The 12,543-nt window shown below is 42.8% G+C and overlaps 1 protein-coding gene across 10 annotated transcripts in view; it reads left to right on the plus strand.

The window, feature by feature from the left end:
• Positions 1–12,543, plus strand: part of ARHGEF3 (Rho guanine nucleotide exchange factor 3) — a 312,629-nt gene that overhangs the window by 268,307 nt on the left and 31,779 nt on the right. The window lies entirely within an intron of this gene.

The following is a 12,543-nucleotide window of genomic DNA, read 5'->3' on the forward strand; positions in this document are numbered from 1 at the left end:
GAACAAAGGCCCTGTGGCACAGGTACCTTATTTCTGGCGTTGGCTCTGTTGCTCAGAGACTTTGTTACCTTGGGCAGGTGACTTAACATCTCTAGGTCTTGCTTTTATTCCTAATGGGTAAACTGGGGGTAATACCACCAGTTTCTTTAGAGTAGAATCATTGTAAAGATTTGTAAGATAGTGCATTTAAAGTCGTTAGTATTGGGACGCCTAGGTGGCTCAGTTGGTTTAAGTACCTGCCTTCAGTTCAGGTCATGATCCCAGGGCCCTGGGATCACATCCCGCATTGGCTCCCTGCTCGGTGAGCAGGTCCTTGTGCTTGCTTTCTTTCTCTGTGTCAAATAAATAAATAAAATCTTTTTTAAAAAAATGAAAATAAAGTCTTTTTTAAAAAATGAAGTCCTTGGTATTTATAAGATAGTGCATTTAAAGGGCTATATTGCTAACAAAACTATATTAAGCCCTTTGTTAGCAATCACTAATTTACTGATTAGTTGGCTAAGTAGTAGATATTAGCTACTATAATAATTCTTTGGTAAACAAATTGCTGTAATTGTTCCTTAAACTCCCAATAAAATTTATCTTTTAAGATGAATATTGAGGGGCGCCTGGGTGGCTCAGTGGGTTAAGCCACTGCCTTCGGCTCAGGTCATGATCCCGGGGTCCTGGGATCAAGTCCCGCATGGGGCTCTCTGCTCAGCAGGGGGCCTGCTTCTCTTCATCTCTCTCTGCCTGCTTGTGATCTCTCTATGTCAAATAATTAAATAAAATCTTTAAAAAAAAAAGATGAATATTGAAATTTGTCTAAGCCTTGGCCCAAATTTGATAATCATAAAAATCCTCTTGCAGACCGAAGCCAACAAAAGCCATGCCACGAAAAGGCTTCCCTCGGTTAGCTGAGAAGTGGTCTCGAGTCTGCCATTCCTTACTTGTCCTGAATACTTCGGCTTAGCAGTATTTTTTTCTTGGCTTTCCGAGTTATTAAGAAAATTGTGGACCAGAACCCAAGGCATATCCTATGCTATGAAGATCTATGATTTGAGAACTATTTCAGGTCTCCCTCACCCCCTCCTGCCGTTGCTTCTGGACCATTCAGCCAACATGCCGTGATTCTGCAGAGCCCGGGCTGTTCTCCCTGTCTCCCTGTGGATGCTGTCCTTCTTTGGTGCTTCGTCCTTGCCCTGTCCATTCCTCTGTTAGCTCTCCTTAGTTTCTTCTGAATGAATACCTCGTCACGTAATTAGCTATAGGTTTGACTCTGTTTCTCTCAGTGTTTGGGCCTCTGGGCCCTTGCTTATCCCCTGATCCCCTTTGTGGAAGAATGGAGAAGGAAAAGAAATAAGGTTGTCTTGGGGAGCCAAATGAAGGGCTTTGAAGCTAGCGAAGAGAAATGTGTTTACCTTCTCTCCCCCACAACCAGTCCCTCGGCCCTCTGGCCAAGTTCATCACAGGCTTTCCCCGGAAGGTTCATCACTGCCCTAGTCCTGCACATCTGGTCTTTCGCTGAGTTCTGCTTTTTGAAAATTCTTTAGCCTGTCTACAGCCAATTCACCCTTTCCATCCCAGTGGCTGGGGCTCAAGTTCACTCTATGGTTATTTCCAGCTTTGACTATGACACCTTCGTGCTGCCAGCCTTGTCTTCCTGTTGGCTCGCCTAGGACAGTCGGCCCTCTTCCCTGGGAAGGCCCTCACCCATTCTGTAAGCCTTGAGTGGGCCCTCATCATGCACGAGACTCTATATCCCGCCCTCATGTTGCTTATAATCCTGCACAGAAGTGCCTGCTGATAGCTTCATAGCCACATTTGGCCCTCAAATTGTGTTTTGTCTGGCTGGATAGTGTTTTGAGTGAACATATACAAATCCAAATAATCCATATACAAATTTGAAATTCCACAGGCACCTGGATGGCTCGGGTCAGTTGAGCGTCTGACTCTTAATTTCAGCTCAGGTCATGATCTCAGGGTTGTGATTGAGCCCCATATTGGGCTCTGCGCTAGGTTTGGAGCCTGCTTGGGATTCTCCCTCTCCCTCTGCCTAACCCCCTGCTCATATGTGCTAGCTAAATAAATAAATAAATAAACAAACAAACAAAATCTTTTTTTAAAGGAAAAAAGAGAATTCCTAATTCTGGTTTCTTCTAAAGAATTGAAAGTCTTAGGCCCATGTTGCCACATGGCTATCATGAGCTGGACCTGGGTAGCCAGCCAGTTGTCACCTACAGACGTCCCCTCCTCTCCCAATTGTCCTTCCAACACCTGACCCCTTGACTCACTGTCATCACTTTGGCTTGTAGACTCCATGTTTATGCTCCCTGGTCTGGGGACAACTTGGTCTATGCCTCCCACCACAGCCCAGACCTGACTGTATGTGGCCGTAAGCTCCTCCATTGTCATACCTTCAAAACCTTTCCTTTGGCTTCCCAGGCAGTCTTTATTCCTCCTCTCCTGTCTCTGCCCTCCACAGATCCTACACAGGAAAGCCTGCAGGAAATATTTGGGCAGCTTGAAAATTTGCATTGACCTAGAGAGTGGGACAGAAAGAAATCAAGTCATGTCTGAAATCCAACAGACTGAGGCCAAACAAGAATGAGAAAGCCAGACCTGACGGAGGGATCTGACATGTGGAAATTGGTTTCTAAAACTTCAAAGATTTTTTTTGTTTTTGGCAAAATAATTTTTTTATTTACTTTTTTCCAATATCATGATGAATAACTCACTCCAGGCTCCATTTATGGGACAGAAACAAGCGGGCAGAAGCAGAATGGTTAGTCATAACAGTTGTGCACGTGGACATGGAGAGAACATGAGCAGTGTCCTTACACTGTGAGTGCGTCATCGGTGGGGGGGTTCAGTGAATGTGGGCAGAGTTTGACAGCCATGTTTGCAGGATGATCTGCAAAGCACAGAGAATGCTATCTTGCCCCCCAAATATCTCCCTGGTGGTCACCTTGGTGCATGCAAAGCCCGTTTTGCAGAATTATTTCAAGCCTGCACCTCAGTAACTGCCCAATGACTTTATTGTTTCCCTCTTCAGCTAGAATGGGATTGGATTCTACTGTGATCTGAGCAGCAGGGAGGAGGAGGGGAAGCAGGAGGCCTCAAAGGGATACTCCTTGGGCCGTCCTCACATCCTCTTCCATTTTGTGTGCCCTGGTCTTGGTGCCTGTTCCAAAAGGGGAGGAAAATGAACAAGGAGAGTGGGGTAGGGGCTGCCCCAAGCCGTTCAGCATTCATTCTTTACTCATAGGTGTTTATTATATGTGCCTCTTCTATTCCCCAAAACAACTCAGGGCTGTGATCGAGCAGCCTGGTTCTGTCACAGTATCCCTTGTCCCTGGTGCCTGGCCTCATAGAGACATATATATCCCTTTCAGTGTCCAGTTATGTCTGAGGTTGGATTCCTTTTATTATAGAAGAAGAGATGACTTAGGCCCAAACACCCAAACACAATACTTTAATCAATCATGGAGCACTGAGCTGTCCTTCCTCTGGCTTCTCAGATGACCCCAGGTTAGCCCAGAAGGATATGAGGACAGCTTGGGGCTAGCAGCTTTTCCAAAAAATGTTAAAATTCCAGCCACATATGTGAATGGTCCTTGCAGCAACAGTTCAACAAGACATGGCAGAACTTGTTCTCTCTTGGCTCCCCTGTGCCCCGTATAGACTGGAGGCCGGGTGTCAGCACAAAGACAGCATTCGTGGAAGTGGGAGAGGGACAGCTGTCTGCCTGGCCTTCTGTCTGTCTGACCGGGAAATGAGTGCTGTTGATAGACTGGACCACAGATGTCTGCATCCCTGTGGGCCTAAAAATCTCCTCACTGGCCTGCCTGAGAGGAAAACGTGGTCCAGCTCCAAAAGGGGCCCGCATGCACCCCTCCTGTGCAGTGAGGACAGTGAGCTCGCCGTGGGTGGGTCGCTGAGCCCTGCCTCTCCCTGCATAGCTGGCAGACGCATTTGCATCCAGTGCTGGGGCCCGTGCGTGCTGTGGAATGCTGTGTTCACGGGACTGTGGTTGAGCCCTGCCCTCTCTCCAAACCTGAGCTTCATTTCTTTTCCATTATAAAATATAGGTCCGGGGCACCTGGGTGGCTCAGTGGGTTAAAGCCTCTGCCTTCAGCTCAGGTCATGATCTTAGGGTCCTGGGATCGAGACCTGAATCAGGTTCTCTGCTCAGCAGGGAGCCTGCTTCCTCCTGTCTCTCTGACTGCCTCTTTGCCTACTTGTGATCTCTGTCTGTTAAGTAAAAAAAAAAAAATTAAAAAAAAAAGTATAGGTTCATTATGGAAAAATACCAAAAGGGAGAAAGAGAAAAGATTCCACTGCAAAACAACCTCTGTTTAGTATTTTAATAATTTCCTTCCAGTGTTATTCTAGGTATATCTACATAACTTACATACTCTGAGCCTCATTTGGGTTACTCACAGTGTACCCAGCCTATCTTTGTGTGATCTGTTCGCTCTTGGATTGAAATCTCCCACGGGGACCATGAATGGTCAGTTTCTCTTGGCATTTCTGTTGGTATTGGCTTCACATATTTCTAAGCTATGCCGTTAGGCATATGTAAATATTCCTCTAATCATTGTTACAGCCTCTTGGGGGAGTTGTACCTTTCCTTAAGGTTCAGTCACCATCTTCATTTCTTTTAATGCTTTTTGTCTTGAGTTATGTCTTTTTTTTTTTTTTTTTTTGCATTTTGCATTTTGCCTGGTTTCTTCCATCTCTTTTATTTGCATCTTTTCTTTGTCTTTTAGCTGGATCAGAATTTTGTTATGGCTTAAGGGAAGTATTATATCACTTTTCCAAGTTATTCTTGGAAAATATGATCTTAGTGGACCAAGTATCTATCGTTCCAGTGTGTTGATGTGACTTATTTTACATAACCAGTCTCCTATTAATGGTTATTTAGGCTGTGAATATTTTTTATATTATCAGATAACTCTGTGTTGAATGTCTTTTGAAGACATTTGTCCTTTTTTTTTTTTTTTTAAAGTACTTTCCAAATGTGCTTTCTTTTCTAATTATAGAGCATCTTTTTAAAATTGAGAAACAGGGGCGCCTGGATGGCTCAGTCATTAAGCATCTGCCTTCAGCTCAGGTCATGATCCCAAAGTCCTGGGATCAAGCCCTGCATCAGGCTCCCTGCTTCTTGAGAAGCCTGCTTCTCCCTCTCTCACTGTCTCTCTCTGTCAAATAAATAACATCTAAAGAAAATAAAAATAAAAATAAAATTGAAAAATAGAAACACAGAAAAGGGAGTAAAAGTCACTTATAACCCATCTCCCCATCATTAAATATCTTTTATTAACATTTTGGTGTATACTCAGACAATCTTCTTTTGTATAGTATACCTGCATGTGTTATTTTTTTTAGGCAAAGTCCTAATCATATGTATATATGTATATACTATTTTTATATAGATACTATCTTTTAACATGTTTTGTCTTAACTGTATAAAATAACCTTATGGAATGAGAATATACTTTCATGTCATTAAGTATTTTTCACAAGCCCAGTTCTTAATGAATTCATATCGTATTTCATCAAAAGAATATACCAGGTTTTGATTATTCACTCTTGTTTTGTTGAACATTTAAATTGTTTCCATTTTCTACCATTATATCCTGTTTTAAACGTCCTGATTGCAAATCTTATGTGTGTCTGTATTCCTTCCTTTCTTCAATGATATTCCCAGAAGTGGAATTTTGGTCAAATGATGTAAATTCATCTGATGTCTCTAGAGTCAGGCCTCTCTTTGTGGTGTGTACCTGTCTTGGGCAGAATTGCTCCTCTGTGTTCTCACATCCTAATTCTAGACTCATAGTCACACTTTCCCCTCTCTTTTCCCACCATTTTTCGCCCGCTGGGACATCTTCATAGGATAGCCCTTCCCGGGGGTCCCTTGGTCCCTTGACTTTCCACACAGAACAATGTTGTCTCTTACTTTTCTTGGTATGGCTAGCACTACATGTGACTACATGTAACTCAGAAATTGACAGTTACTATTATTATTGCATTTATTACTAGAAAAGTTGGCCATTGCTCTTCCTAGGGGCTCTCCAGGAACCGGCAGTGGGTGCCCACCTAGTAATATTATATAACTGGGCTCCTTCACAAAAGAGTATCTGCCCTCTCCCATTTGTATCCCCTCGGGAAGGATTATTATGGTTTAGGAAGGGTTTCTGGTAACCACAGTCTCTCACTTCCATTTCTGAGCCCTTAGAGCTGCAGAGTATTTCATTTCACTGAGATGCAGCAGAAAATGGGATACATTAGTGTTCTCCATTTATTATTCATTGTATCTACTGTGTTATTTGTTCTGCTCTAGACTTGTTGGGGGAGGTAATCAGGAGACAGTGCCTACTCTTGAGAAGGATTAAATCTACTTAAAGTTGTCTAAGATATATCAGCAAGTAAAAAAAATAAAAATAAAAAGGAAATTTAAAACCATTGTATCCCAATCAATAATATGCATTCATTACAGTATATAGACAGGAAACTAGGAATACCATCAAATTCTTAATAGTGGTTATCTCTTGGGAATACAAGTATAAGTGACTTTGACGGTCCTTTTGTCTTCTATCTTATGTTCTCCTTTTTTTTCCGCCCTATTACGTAAGAATTACAAATCAGTAGAGAATGAATAAACAGGCTGGGTCCATTGACTTTTATTTTTTGCAATATATATTTCTATCATGTTTGAATTTTTTAAATAATTATATATTATCTTTGCAACCAAATAAAAAAAATGTATAAGATTTTAAAATCTTAGATGATAAAAGATGCTAGAGACAGGGAGCCTAGTAGTGGCCGGGTTGTGGGGGCTGGGGGTATGGGTAAGGGAAGGCTACCTGGCAAGTGTGGAAGGATTGGTGTTGGGCCTGGAATGGCTCAAAGCTGATGAGGGGAAGGGAAAGAAGGCGTTTCAGGTTTGAGGAAGGAACGTGAGAAGACTGATGCCATCTAGTTTGAGAATTAAATAGGAAGAGTACCCAAGCCCACGGGCTTAATTCCCATGTGCTCAAAACCATGATTTTCTTCTCCAGGGGCCTCAAATTTTGTCTCTTGGTACAAGATCATACACTTTCTATAACTAACAAAAAGTCTTTGAAGTAATTTGGTAGATATGGAAATAAGCTTGGATGTGTGTGTGTGTGTGTGTGTGTGTGTGTGTTGGAGGAAGCAACCAGAAATCCCATTGCCTTGCAGTCTGGGAGGTAAGGGTATAGCTAGGAAGGGATCTGTAGTCCACATCAAGAGGAACTCCTTACATTCTATTGATCTTTACTATTCCTGAAGACCACTGTCATCGTTGACTACTGTAATTCAAAGCTTGTCTTTTTTTTATTTAGGAATAACAGCTTCCAGTAATTGAGTATTTACAATGAGCCAGGTTCTGTGCAGGGTACTTTATATTCACGGCTTCATTTCATCTTTTCCCCAAGAATGGGAAGGTAGGATTTAGCTCCACTTTATAGGGGAAGAACCTGAAGGTCGAAATATGTACCCCAAGTCACACAGCCAGTAAGTGCAGGAGCTGGGGACCTGCAGGGTTTTCACGGCGCCTCTCCTGGGGTTGGCTTCTGCAAAAAAGTCAGCTGGTCATAATAAAGCCTGCAGTTTGCCAGGCTCTAAAAATGATGGCCCGACTTTGGGTGTAAAGCATCACATCGCACTGTTGCTCCTTACTCTTTGTTTGCCTGCGTGGCAGAGACAGTCATCATTTCCATTTCAGCTCGTGGAATATTGTGTCATTAACATTATTGTCCAAAAGCCGGTTTACGGTGCCTAATGAAGAGGTTGGGCTGCGGTCCCAAGCCTCTGGAAGGCTTCCCAAATTTTGTTTAGCACTAAGAAAATTGTATAATATTTTCCCCGCACCTGAACCAAATATTTTCTTCAGCTTTTCATTCATTCTACTCAGAATCTCTCTCAGCTACAGGATATATGAGGTTTGATTTTTTGCCCTGGGTCTGTGGGGTTGTTGTTGTTTTTTTTTTTTAATTGTGAAGTGATTGGGTGCCTTTTGACCATGTTTTTAATATACATTATTCTGAACCAAATTCAAATACGATTTTATATTTATAGCACCACTTCAAACTCCATGTTCATGGTCTTGCACATTTGTCTACTGTTTTCATTTTCTCTTAGTTAATATCTCATAAAAAATCTGGAAAATAAATATAGAGAAGCATGGAGATGAAAATAAGAACATCCATAGCCCATCATCTAGGGGTAACATCTATTAACATGTATTTTAAACAGGGATCTTTCTTTTCTTAACGCTACATGTGAGACTTGCCCATTATCATTAAGTTTCTCTTAAAAGAATGTTTTTAACAAACACATAACATTCCATTTTATGATTACCCTGTCATTTATTTAACTATTCCCTATTGGCCACTTTGGGCTCTTTCTAGATCTTTTGCTTTTATAAGCAACACCGTGCTGCTGAAGGTTTTCTTCCCCTATCAGTTATCCTAATGGATGTCCCGAAGGAGACATTTGGTCCAAATAATTCAAAGATGTGTCTGCTGTTTACTAATGAATGAAAACATATATAAACCAGCAGAAATGGTGGCAGTGCTGCCAATGGTATGATAACACTGATAAGTAACGTCTGTTGCTTATTGCCCACATACCAGGCACTTGGCTAAGCCCTGGACATATTTTTTTAAAGATTTTATTTATTTATTTGACAGAGAGGGAGATCACAAGTAGGCAGAGAGGCAGTCAGAGGGAGAGGGGGAAGCAGAGCCCCCACCAAGCAGAGAGCCTGATATGGGGCTCGATCCCAGGACCCTGAGACCAAGACCCGAGCCAAAGGCAGAGGCCCAACCTCCTCAGCCACCCAGGCACCCCACCCTGGGCATATTTTATCTTATGTAATCTCTGCTGCAACTTTGTGAAGTACTCATTACTATGTCCTTTTATAGATAAGGAGACTGAAGAAGTGCCCAGGTGGTTCTTTCCGTTAAGTGTCTGACTCTTGGTTTTAGCTCGAGTCATGATCTTGGGTCCTGAGATCAAACCCCACATCAGGCTCACAGTGGGCATGATGCCTACCTAAGATTCTCTCTCTCCTTCTGCCCCTCCCCCACTGTGTGCACATGCTCTCTAAATAAATAAAATATTTTTTTTAAAAACACATATAGTTAAGGAAACCGAGATCCATGGGCACCTGGGTAGCTCAGTGAGTTAAGCCTTTGCCTTTGGCTTAGGTCATGATCCCAGGGTCCTGGGATCGAGCCCACACTCTGGGGGCTCTGCTCAGCGGGGAGACTGCTTCCCCCTCTCTCTCTGCCTGCTGCTCTGCCTACTTGTGATCTCTCTCCCTTCTGTCAAATAAATAAATAAAATCTTTTTAAAAATGAAATCTAGATGGAAAGAAATGAAAAAAAAAAAAAAAAGGAAACTGAGATCCAGAGTGATTAACTTCCCAAGGTCCCTTAACTACCAAGATGACTTCAAGCTATGTCTGTTTTATTCCAAAGCCTGTGTTCTCAGCTGAGATCCATGTACTATAGTCAAAAGACTAGACTTAGTTCCTATTCCCACACTTACCTTGGGCCAGTCGCTAAATCTCCTGTCGTTCAGATTTCTAATCTATTAAAGAGGGCAAAAATGCAAGAACTTGTTCTGTTGCCTCTCCCAAGACGAGTGGGAGGGCCCAAAGTAATGGAAGCCACAGACCTGAGAAGTGTTATTTCTCTATTTAAGTTAATGGCTCTCATCAAGCCTTTTGTAAGAGACTCCTCCAAGACGCTCTTCAAGAACATTTTCCAATCCCAGCCATATCTACTGTACATTTTGGTTTAACTCATTGTAGTAGCAACATAGAAACCCATTTTCCTCTGACAGTCCCACCTTAACCTCCAGTCCATTTAATAATAAGCCATCTGCTGAACCATCGCAATGGTAACTGCATTGAACTCTCTTTATTGGAGCGTGTTATCTTTAGCTGTAGAGAACCTTCTGTTTTTGGAAAAGGGCGAGGGAGCTCCCCGCTGAATAGGCGGCATTAACAAATTAAATCTGTTCCATCATGCCTCACCTGCTGGGTTTACATTTCCTCTGACACATGTAAAGGGTCCCTCTTTTCCCACCTGACAGACAGTCCCCTTTGCACCTGCAGCATCTTTTCCACATACCCAGCTCAGGCATAAACACAAGCACCCATTTCCTAAATCTGCATTATCTGTGCTTATTATGGCTCTTGTTATTTTAGCTGCCAGTAATTATGAGCTTTCGGTTTTTGACTCATTTGCTATGCTGGTTTCCCTCATGGAAACTCTTGCTTGTCCTGGAACATTTTTCATTCCCCACACCCAGAGGGATCGAGGTACATGTTTCTGTTTTTATGCCATCTCTCCTAAGGCTGGGTCTCTCCTAGCCACCATGGACTGGTGTTTCTCACCGCAGGGGACATTCAGCAACGGAGGTGTTTTGGTTGTTGCAACTGGGATGGGGGCACTACTGGTATCTAAGGGCTAGTGATAAACATCCTGCTAAACATCCTACAAGATACTGGATAGTTTCTCGCAACAAAGAATTTTCTGGTCCAAAATGTTCCTGGTGGCAAGGTTTAGAAGCTCTGTCATGGACTGAGAAGCAGCCTGAAAGTCATGTATTTGGGCACATGCTTCCTACCACACTGTGACTCTTACAGTAGGGGAAGCAGGATAGGCTATTGGTTAAAATTGTCAGCAGGGGTCTGGGACGATGAGGCGGGGGGCACTGAAATAGACCAGACCTGTACCGTCATTCTGAGTTCACCATTGACGTGGGTCTAAATTCTGAAGCACCGTTCATTACCTGCATGACCTTCAGTGAAGCGTTACCCTTTCTGAGCCTCCAGTTTCCTCCTCTGTAAAACAGGGCTAGCAATCCTTACTTTTTGAGTATACAAGGTTCTAAAGCCCCCCTCACCATACCCAGCACACACAAGCATGGCATTCACTCATTAAGCAAAATTGTTGAGCTCCTCCTATGTGTCAGTTGCTAATTAGTCCAATAGTAAACAGAACAGATAGATAACCTTGCCTTCCAGGAGATTACCCTCTATTGGGAGGAGACAGACGTGTCAGAAACTAGTAAATGACATCATACAGCCCATGGTGAAAACAGAGGAAAATAAAGCAGGAGGAGGGGATGGGCACTGGAAGGGACATAGCTGTTCTCCTCCCTCAGGCATCCTCTTCTTTGGGGTTTTTCTCCTAGCAGTAGTCACATGTTCCTTCCCTTGCTCCAATGCATCTAATAGTGTGCATTTGTACTAAGGAGTGGTAGAGGTGTTGGCCATGGTGTATGGTCTTGAATACCTGTCCATGGCTTGGGCCTGGTTGGCTATGAGCTGTCCTCAGGGCTAGCCAGCTGCCGACCTCACACCCAGTCAGCATTCTTTATGCATTTTTGGGATTCTTCTTTTCAAGCATCCTTCCCCTTTCCAAGTGGAGTTAAAAATAAAACGTTTCTTTTAATCCAGCCTAACTAAAGGGGTGAATCTGAAGTTTGATTGGTCAAAGAGCCACTCAGTCATTGTTCCTAAAAAAATAAGTAAATGCTCTCCCTCCCATAACTGGCCTTAAACCCTTAGAAGGCTGCAGCCTATATCACTGAAACCTCCCCTCACTGCATGATTGGCATATAGGTAGCAGATGTACAGCCCTCATTCTGGAGGGCTTTGGAACAAAACAGATCTAGTTTTGAATCCTGCCTGAGCAAGTGCCTTCGCCTCTCTGAGCCTCAGTTTCCTCATCAGTAAAGTGGGAATAAACACCCCCCAACCCTCACCCCACTGTGGATCAGTGGTTGTGAGGATCAGAGAATTCATTAGAAGTGCTAAGCGTGGGCAGGCACATAAAGGCCTCTCTCTGATGTGTGTGGTGAACTTTGCCTAGTCCCTTCACCCTTTGTTCCCAAGCCCAATACTCACTAAGGAAACACAAAACAAGGAATTCTTAACAATAGAGCTCGTATAGCTCACCTCTCTCTTGTTCCTCCCCAAAATGCAGCAGAAAATTATCTCCAATTCTCTGGGAAATTAATTTCTCAAGAAATACATAGAAATATGCTCAGTCTTGATCATAGGGGAAGGGAGGAAAAAATGAAACCAGAGAAGGGAGACAAACCATAAAAGACTCTTAAACTCTGGAAACAAACTGAGGGTTGCTGGAGGGGAGGGGGTTTGGAGGGATGGGTTGTTGGGTGATGGATACTGGGAAGGGTATGTGCTATGGTGAGTGCTGTGAATTTTGTAGGACTAATGAATTACAGAGCCATACCCCTGAAACAATACATTATATGTTAATTTTTTAAAAAATTTTTTAAAGTAGAAAGAGAGAATAGTCAACATTGTTAAGTGGCTCTTGTTCTCCATATTCAGAATAAATTTAAAGCTATTTTTGGAAGAAGGGAATTACCCTTTCCCGAACATCTTTGATATACCAGGATTCACATACATTATCTTATTTTAATCTACAGACTCTAGTGACCAAAAAAGTCACTATGTGGGGGCATTATTAGTCTGTTGGTTGTCATCATCAA

The sequence above is a fragment of the Mustela nivalis genome, assembly GCF_964662115.1.
Source record: "Mustela nivalis genome assembly, chromosome: 1".
Lineage (NCBI taxonomy): Eukaryota > Metazoa > Chordata > Mammalia > Carnivora > Mustelidae > Mustela > Mustela nivalis.